General features: G+C 71.4%; 4 non-coding genes across 4 annotated transcripts; all 4 read right to left on the minus strand.

Moving 5' to 3' along the window:
• Nucleotides 1–1,219: 1,219 nt before the first annotated feature.
• On the minus strand, nt 1,220–1,338 carry LOC138430504 (5S ribosomal RNA). Its single transcript, XR_011253199.1, has one exon. It is a non-coding gene; the product is annotated as a 5S ribosomal RNA (ribosomal RNA).
• A 1,953-nt stretch (nt 1,339–3,291) lies between these two features.
• On the minus strand, nt 3,292–3,410 carry LOC138430505 (5S ribosomal RNA). The gene has a single exon (XR_011253200.1). It is a non-coding gene; the product is annotated as a 5S ribosomal RNA (ribosomal RNA).
• A 1,965-nt stretch (nt 3,411–5,375) lies between these two features.
• On the minus strand, nt 5,376–5,494 carry LOC138430556 (5S ribosomal RNA). The gene has a single exon (XR_011253248.1). It is a non-coding gene; the product is annotated as a 5S ribosomal RNA (ribosomal RNA).
• Nucleotides 5,495–7,459: 1,965 nt separating this feature from the next.
• On the minus strand, nt 7,460–7,578 carry LOC138430506 (5S ribosomal RNA). The gene has a single exon (XR_011253201.1). It is a non-coding gene; the product is annotated as a 5S ribosomal RNA (ribosomal RNA).
• Nucleotides 7,579–8,473: the final 895 nt, after the last annotated feature.

The following is an 8,473-nucleotide window of genomic DNA, read 5'->3' on the forward strand; positions in this document are numbered from 1 at the left end:
GTGAGACAGCCGGCCGGCGCAAGCTCGTCAGCCAGGGCCACGGCCAGAGCACCCACCCGTGAGAGGCCGGGGCCAGAGGAAGGGACGGCAGGCCGGGGGTCAGGAGAGACAGAGACGCAAAGAGATGAAGGTTCAGAGACAGGCTCCCAAGACGGCGAGAGGGCAGATGCAGATGCAGATGCAGATGCAGACAGACAGACAGACACGAGCGCGCAGGCACACCCAGGGAGGGAGAGCCAGAGAGACGGAGACACAGAGCGACCGACCCACAGCGAGACGGAAAGCGGGAGACGGACAGGGCACAGGGGACGGCATCCCATCCGAGACGGACACTCTGGCACAGACCGTCACACACCGCAGAGAGCGGCCCGTGCGCAAGGGAGGGGGCGTGAGCCTTGGGCCCGGCGAGCCCCGGCTGGACGCGGTGCCCTGGGGCTGGCAATCACCCGTGGGGACCCCAAGACTTCCTCGCAGCCGAGGTCTCAAAGGTCCCCTTCGGCTTGGCTCCCTGAGGCGAGACCCAGCCCCCGCCCCCAGGCCAGAGGGTGAGTGTGGGAGAGAGTGTGCGTGTGAGTGTGTCGGTGGGCGACGGTGGTGGGGTCGGGTCGACTGGGGGGGCCGGGTGGATACCCACAGTGGAGGGGGGAGTGTGTGGCGGCCGGGGCTTTGGAAGCCTGTGCGGTCCTCTTGCTGTCTCTCTCTCTCCCTCTTTCTCCGTCTCCCTTACTTGTGGTTTCCGGCTCTTGACCTGTCTGGGCTGCGGGAGGTGTGCCTGTGTTTGGGGGGAGGGGGGCGGGCGTGAGGGTGTGTGTGTGTGTGTGTGTGTGTGTGTGTGTGTGTGTTGTGCGCCCGCGCCTGCGGGAGACCGCGAGGTTGCCTGCCAGGATGCGTCTGGGGGTGGGGCTGGGGCCCCGGCCCCGCCCAGAATTGCCTGAGGCCTGCCAAGGGAGCCCCAGACAGAGACCCCCGCGCCCCCGCCGCCGCCGTTCCTCTGGTTTCCTGGCCGCCGAAAGCCGAGGGGCTCGCGGGCCGCGCGGAGGCAACCCAGGTCTGCAGCGGGAGTCGGGGCCCCGGCCAGCCAACCTGAGAGGGGCTGGAAGGCAGGCGGCGGCTCTGAGCGCGGTGGGGTGCCAGGGGCCAGCGGCTGGTGCGGCTTGCGGTGCGGCTGGGGCCGGGGGCTAAAGGAGAGGGGAGGCAGGGCAAAACAGAAACAACAAAAAGCCTACAGCACCCGGTATTCCCAGGCGGTCTCCCATCCAAGTACTAACCGGGCCCGACCCTGCTTAGCTTCCGAGATCAGACGAGATCGGGCGCGTTCAGGGTGGTATGGCCGTAGACGGAGGCGGCTGCCGCCAGGCGCCCTAAGAGCCCTGCGCTGCGCCTGCCTTTCGCTCTGACCTGCCGCCCGGGCCAGCCGGCGGCCGCAGCTCTCCAGCTCTCCACGGAGCGCGCGCTGCACTTGAGCTGCACCACCCGCGACCGGACTCCCGGCGGCCCGGTGGCCGGCACACGCCGCCCCGCGCCCCGCCCCCGCCCACGTCCCCGCCCCCCCCCCCCCCCCCCCGGCCAACACCCCGCCGGCCCGGCCCGGGGGACCACAGGGCTTCCGGGACCGGGAGCAGCCGGCCGGGTGTGCCCGCCGGTGGGTGTAGCGGGGAGGGTGGAGTGAGGGGCGCCGAGGTCGAGGCGCTCTCCCACCCTGGGACCCTCCAGGCACCACCCGGCTCGGGGGCCGCCGCCCCTCCCCCAGCCCCTCGCCCACCTCCCCAAGGCGTTCGCTGCCCAGGGCCTCGGGGCCCGCTGGGGCCCGCGGTCCTCTGAGCCTCCTGCGGGCCTAGGCGCAGCCCAGCCGTGGCCCTGAGCGCCCATCCTGCCCGGCACCTGCGCGGTGCCCAAACCCACCTGCAGCCACCAGCGCCGGCGACCAGAGCTCGTCAGCCCCGCCCCTTCGCCCTACCGAGGCCCCCCCCTTGCCCCCACGCCGCCCTCCAAGCACCGGACCTTGCTGAGGGTGCAGACGAGCGACGTGCAGCCACACGGACAGGCACACAGACACACTCGCAGGCACCCACGCCAAGTGAGACAGCCGGCCGGCGCAAGCTCGTCAGCCAGGGCCACGGCCAGAGCACCCACCCGTGAGAGGCCGGGGCCAGAGGAAGGGACGGCAGGCCGGGGGTCAGGAGAGACAGAGACGCAAAGAGATGAAGGTTCAGAGACAGGCTCCCAAGACGGCGAGAGGGCAGATGCAGATGCAGATGCAGATGCAGACAGACAGACAGACACGAGCGCGCAGGCACACCCAGGGAGGGAGAGCCAGAGAGACGGAGACACAGAGCGACCGACCCACAGCGAGACGGAAAGCGGGAGACGGACAGGGCACAGGGGACGGCATCCCATCCGAGATGGACACTCTGGCACAGACCGTCACACACCGCAGAGAGCGGCCCGTGCGCAAGGGAGGGGGCGTGAGCCTTGGGCCCGGCGAGCCCCGGCTGGACGCGGTGCCCTGGGGCTGGCAATCACCCGTGGGGACCCCAAGACTTCCTCGCAGCCGAGGTCTCAAAGGTCCCCTTCGGCTTGGCTCCCTGAGGCGAGACCCAGCCCCCGCCCCCAGGCCAGAGGGTGAGTGTGGGAGAGAGTGTGCGTGTGAGTGTGTCGGTGGGCGACGGTGGGGTCGGGTCGACTGGGGGGGCCGGGTGGATACCCACAGTGGAGGGGGGAGGGTGTGGCGGCCGGGGCTTTGGAAGCCTGTGCGGTCCTCTTGCTGTCTCTCTCTCTCCCTCTTTCTCCGTCTCCCTTACTTGTGGTTTCCGGCTCTTGACCTGTCTGGGCTGCGGGAGGTGTGCCTGTGTTTGGGGGGAGGGGGGCGGGCGTGAGGGTGTGTGTGTGTGTGTGTGTGTGTGTGTGTGTGTGTTGTGCGCCCGCGCCTGCGGGAGACCGCGAGGTTGCCTGCCAGGATGCGTCTGGGGGTGGGGCTGGGGCCCCGGCCCCGCCCAGAATTGCCTGAGGCCTGCCAAGGGAGCCCCAGACAGAGACCCCCGCGCCCCCGCCGCCGCCGTTCCTCTGGTTTCCTGGACGCCGAAAGCCGAGGGGCTCGCGGGCCGCGCGGAGGCAACCCAGGTCTGCAGCGGGAGTCGGGGCCCCGGCCAGCCAACCTGAGAGGGGCTGGAAGGCAGGCGGCGGCTCTGAGCGCGGTGGGGTGCCAGGGGCCAGCGGCTGGTGCGGCTTGCGGTGCGGCTGGGGCCGGGGGCTAAAGGAGAGGGGAGGCAGGGCAAAACAGAAACAACAAAAAGCCTACAGCACCCGGTATTCCCAGGCGGTCTCCCATCCAAGTACTAACCGGGCCCGACCCTGCTTAGCTTCCGAGATCAGACGAGATCGGGCGCGTTCAGGGTGGTATGGCCGTAGACGGAGGCGGCTGCCGCCAGGCGCCCTAAGAGCCCTGCGCTGCGCCTGCCTTTCGCTCTGACCTGCCGTCCGGGCCAGCCGGCGGCCGCAGCTCTCCAGCTCTCCACGGAGCGCGCGCTGCACTTGAGCTGCACCACCCGCGACCGGACTCCCGGCGGCCCGGTGGCCGGCACACGCCGCCCCGCGCCCCGCCCCCGCCCACGTCCCCGCCCCCCCCCCCCCCCCCCCCCCCGGCCAACACACCGCCGGCCCGGCCCGGGGGACCACAGGGCTTCCGGGACCGGGAGCAGCCGGCCGGGTGTGCCCGCCGGTGGGTGTAGCGGGGAGGGTGGAGTGAGGGGCGCCGAGGTCGTGGCGCTCTCCCACCCTGGGACCCTCCAGGCACCACCCGGCTCGGGGGCCGCCGCCCCTCCCCCAGCCCCTCGCCCACCTCCCCAAGGCGTTCGCTGCCCAGGGCCTCGGGGCCCGCTGGGGCCCGCGGTCCTCTGAGCCTCCTGCGGGCCTAGGCGCAGCCCAGCCGTGGCCCTGAGTGCCCATCCTGCCCGGCACCTGCGCGGTGCCCAAACCCACCTGCAGCCACCAGCGCCGGCGACCAGAGCTCGTCAGCCCCGCCCCTTCGCCCTACCGAGGCCCCCCCCTTGCCCCCACGCCGCCCTCCAAGCACCGGACCTTGCTGAGGGTGCAGACGAGCGACGTGCAGCCACACGGACAGGCACACAGACACACTCGCAGGCACCCACGCCAAGTGAGACAGCCGGCCGGCGCAAGCTCGTCAGCCAGGGCCACGGCCAGAGCACCCACCCGTGAGAGGCCGGGGCCAGAGGAAGGGACGGCAGGCCGGGGGTCAGGAGAGACAGAGACGCAAAGAGATGAAGGTTCAGAGACAGGCTCCCAAGACGGCGAGAGGGCAGATGCAGATGCAGATGCAGATGCAGACAGACAGACAGACACGAGCGCGCAGGCACACCCAGGGAGGGAGAGCCAGAGAGACGGAGACACAGAGCGACCGACCCACAGCGAGAAGGAAAGCGGGAGACGGACAGGGCACAGGGGACGGCATCCCATCCGAGACGGACACTCTGGCACAGACCGTCACACACCGCAGAGAGCGGCCCGTGCGCAAGGGAGGGGGCGTGAGCCTTGGGCCCGGCGAGCCCCGGCTGGACGCGGTGCCCTGGGGCTGGCAATCACCCGTGGGGACCCCAAGACTTCCTCGCAGCCGAGGTCTCAAAGGTCCCCTTCGGCTTGGCTCCCTGAGGCGAGACCCAGCCCCCGCCCCCAGGCCAGAGGGTGAGTGTGGGAGAGAGTGTGCGTGTGAGTGTGTCGGTGGGCGACGGTGGGGTCGGGTCGACTGGGGGGGCCGGGTGGATACCCACAGTGGAGGGGGGAGGGTGTGGCGGCCGGGGCTTTGGAAGCCTGTGCGGTCCTCTTGCTGTCTCTCTCTCTCCCTCTTTCTCCGTCTCCCTTACTTGTGGTTTCCGGCTCTTGACCTGTCTGGGCTGCGGGAGGTGTGCCTGTGTTTGGGGGGAGGGGGGCGGGCGTGAGGGTGTGTGTGTGTGTGTGTGTGTGTGTGTGTGTGTGTGTGTGTGTTGTGCGCCCGCGCCTGCGGGAGACCGCGAGGTTGCCTGCCAGGATGCGTCTGGGGGTGGGGCTGGGGCCCCGGCCCCGCCCAGAATTGCCTGAGGCCTGCCAAGGGAGCCCCAGACAGAGACCCCCGCGCCCCCGCCGCCGCCGTTCCTCTGGTTTCCTGGCCGCCGAAAGCCGAGGGGCTCGCGGGCCGCGCGGAGGCAACCCAGGTCTGCAGCGGGAGTCGGGGCCCCGGCCAGCCAACCTGAGAGGGGCTGGAAGGCAGGCGGCGGCTCTGAGCGCGGTGGGGTGCCAGGGGCCAGCGGCTGGTGCGGCTTGCGGTGCGGCTGGGGCCGGGGGCTAAAGGAGAGGGGAGGCAGGGCAAAACAGAAACAACAAAAAGCCTACAGCACCCGGTATTCCCAGGCGGTCTCCCATCCAAGTACTAACCGGGCCCGACCCTGCTTAGCTTCCGAGATCAGACGAGATCGGGCGCATTCAGGGTGGTATGGCCGTAGACGGAGGCGGCTGCCGCCAGGCGCCCTAAGAGCCCTGCGCTGCGCCTGCCTTTCGCTCTGAACTGCCGCCCGGGCCAGCCGGTGGCCGCAGCTCTCCAGCTCTCCACGGAGCGCGCGCTGCACTTGAGCTGCACCACCCGCGACCGGACTCCCGGCGGCCCGGTGGCCGGCACACGCCGCCCCGCCCCCCGGCCCCGCCCACGTCCCCGCCCCCCCCCCCCCCCCGGCCAACACACCGCCGGCCCGGCCCGGGGGACCACAGGGCTTCCGGGACCGGGAGCAGCCGGCCGGGTGTGCCCGCCGGTGGGTGTAGCGGGGAGGGTGGAGTGAGGGGCGCCGAGGTCGTGGCGCTCTCCCACCCTGGGACCCTCCAGGCACCACCCGGCTCGGGGGCCGCCGCCCCTCCCCCAGCCCCTCGCCCACCTCCCCAAGGCGTTCGCTGCCCAGGGCCTCGGGGCTCGCTGGGGCCCGCGGTCCTCTGAGCCTCCTGCGTGCCTAGGCGCAGCCCAGCCGTGGCCCTGAGCGCCCATCCTGCCCGGCACCTGCGCGGTGCCCAAACCCACCTGCAGCCACCAGCGCCGGCGACCAGAGCTCGTCAGCCCCACCCCTTCGCCCTACCGAGGCCCCCCCCTTGCCCCCACGCCGCCCTCCAAGCACCGGACCTTGCTGAGGGTGCAGACGAGCGACGTGCAGCCACACGGACAGGCACACAGACACACTCGCAGGCACCCACGCCAAGTGAGACAGCCGGCCGGCGCAAGCTCGTCAGCCAGGGCCACGGCCAGAGCACCCCCCCGTGAGAGGCCGGGGCCAGAGGAAGGGACGGCAGGCCGGGGGTCAGGAGAGACAGAGACGCAAAGAGATGAAGGTTCAGAGACAGGCTCCCAAGACGGCGAGAGGGCAGATGCTGATGCAGATGCAGATGCAGATGCAGACAGACAGACAGACACGAGCGCGCAGGCACACCCAGGGAGGGAGAGCCAGAGAGACGGAGACACAGAGCGACCGACCCACAGCGAGACGGAAAGCGGGAGACGGACAGGGCACAGGGGACGGCATCCCATCCGAGACGGACACTCTGGCACAAACCGTCACACACCGCAGAGAGCGGCCCGTGCGCAAGGGAGGGGGCGTGAGCCTTGGGCCCGGCGAGCCCCGGCTGGACGCGGTGCCCTGGGGCTGGCAATCACCCGTGGGGACCCCAAGACTTCCTCGCAGCCGAGGTCTCAAAGGTCCCCTTCGGCTTGGCTCCCTGAGGCGAGACCCAGCCCCCGCCCCCAGGCCAGAGGGTGAGTGTGGGAGAGAGTGTGCGTGTGAGTGTGTCGGTGGGCGACGGTGGTGGGGTCGGGTCGACTGGGGGGGCCGGGTGGATACCCACAGTGGAGGGGGGAGGGTGTGGCGGCCGGGGCTTTGGAAGCCTGTGCGGTCCTCTTGCTGTCTCTCTCTCTCCCTCTTTCTCCGTCTCCCTTACTTGTGGTTTCCGGCTCTTGACCTGTCTGGGCTGCGGGAGGTGTGCCTGTGTTTGGGGGGAGGGGGGCGGGCGTGAGGGTGTGTGTGTGTGTGTGTGTGTGTGTGTGTGTGTGTGTGTGTTGTGCGCCCGCGCCTGCGGGAGACCGCGAGGTTGCCTGCCAGGATGCGTCTGGGGGTGGGGCTGGGGCCCCGGCCCCGCCCAGAATTGCCTGAGGCCTGCCAAGGGAGCCCCAGACAGAGACCCCCGCGCCCCCGCCGCCGCCGTTCCTCTGGTTTCCTGGACGCCGAAAGCCGAGGGGCTCGCGGGCCGCGCGGAGGCAACCCAGGTCTGCAGCGGGAGTCGGGGCCCCGGCCAGCCAACCTGAGAGGGGCTGGAAGGCAGGCGGCGGCTCTGAGCGCGGTGGGGTGCCAGGGGCCAGCGGCTGGTGCGGCTTGTGGTGCGGCTGGGGCCGGGGGCTAAAGGAGAGGGGAGGCAGGGCAAAACAGAAACAACAAAAAGCCTACAGCACCCGGTATTCCCAGGCGGTCTCCCATCCAAGTACTAACCGGGCCCGACCCTGCTTAGCTTCCGAGATCAGACGAGATCGGGCGCGTTCAGGGTGGTATGGCCGTAGACGGAGGCGGCTGCCGCCAGGCGCCCTAAGAGCCCTGCGCTGCGCCTGCCTTTCGCTCTGACCTGCCGCCCGGGCCAGCCGGCGGCCGCAGCTCTCCAGCTCTCCACGGAGCGCGCGCTGCACTTGAGCTGCACCACCCGCGACCGGACTCCCGGCGGCCCGGTGGCCGGCACACGCCGCCCCGCGCCCCGCCCCCGCCCACGTCCCCGCCCCCCCCCCCCCCCGCCCCCCGGCCAACACACCGCCGGCCCGGCCCGGGGGACCACAGGGCTTCCGGGACCGGGAGCAGCCGGCCGGGTGTGCCCGCCGGTGGGTGTAGCGGGGAGGGTGGAGTGAGGGGCGCCGAGGTCGTGGCGCTCTCCCACCCTGGGACCCTCCAGGCACCACCCGGCTCGGGGGCCGCCGCCCCTCCCCCAGCCCCTCGCCCACCTCCCCAAGGCGTTCGCTGCCCAGGGCCTCGGGGCCCGCTGGGGCCCGCGGTCCTCTGAGCCTCCTGCGGGCCTAGGCGCAGCCCAGCCGTGGCCCTGAGCGCCCATCCTGCCCGGCACCTGCGCGGTGCCCAAACCCACCTGCAGCCACCAGCGCCGGCGACCAGAGCTCGTCAGCCCCGCCCCTTCGCCCTACCGAGGCCCCCCCCTTGCCCCCACGCCGCCCTCCAAGCACCGGACCTTGCTGAGGGTGCAGACGAGCGACGTGCAGCCACACGGACAGGCACACAGACACACTCGCAGGCACCCACGCCAAGTGAGACAGCCGGCCGGCGCAAGCTCGTCAGCCAGGGCCACGGCCAGAGCACCCACCCGTGAGAGGCCGGGGCCAGAGGAAGGGACGGCAGGCCGGGGGTCAGGAGAGACAGAGACGCAAAGAGATGAAGGTTCAGAGACAGGCTCCCAAGAC

This window comes from Ovis canadensis, chromosome 25 (genome assembly GCF_042477335.2).
Source record: "Ovis canadensis isolate MfBH-ARS-UI-01 breed Bighorn chromosome 25, ARS-UI_OviCan_v2, whole genome shotgun sequence".
NCBI lineage: Eukaryota > Metazoa > Chordata > Mammalia > Artiodactyla > Bovidae > Ovis > Ovis canadensis.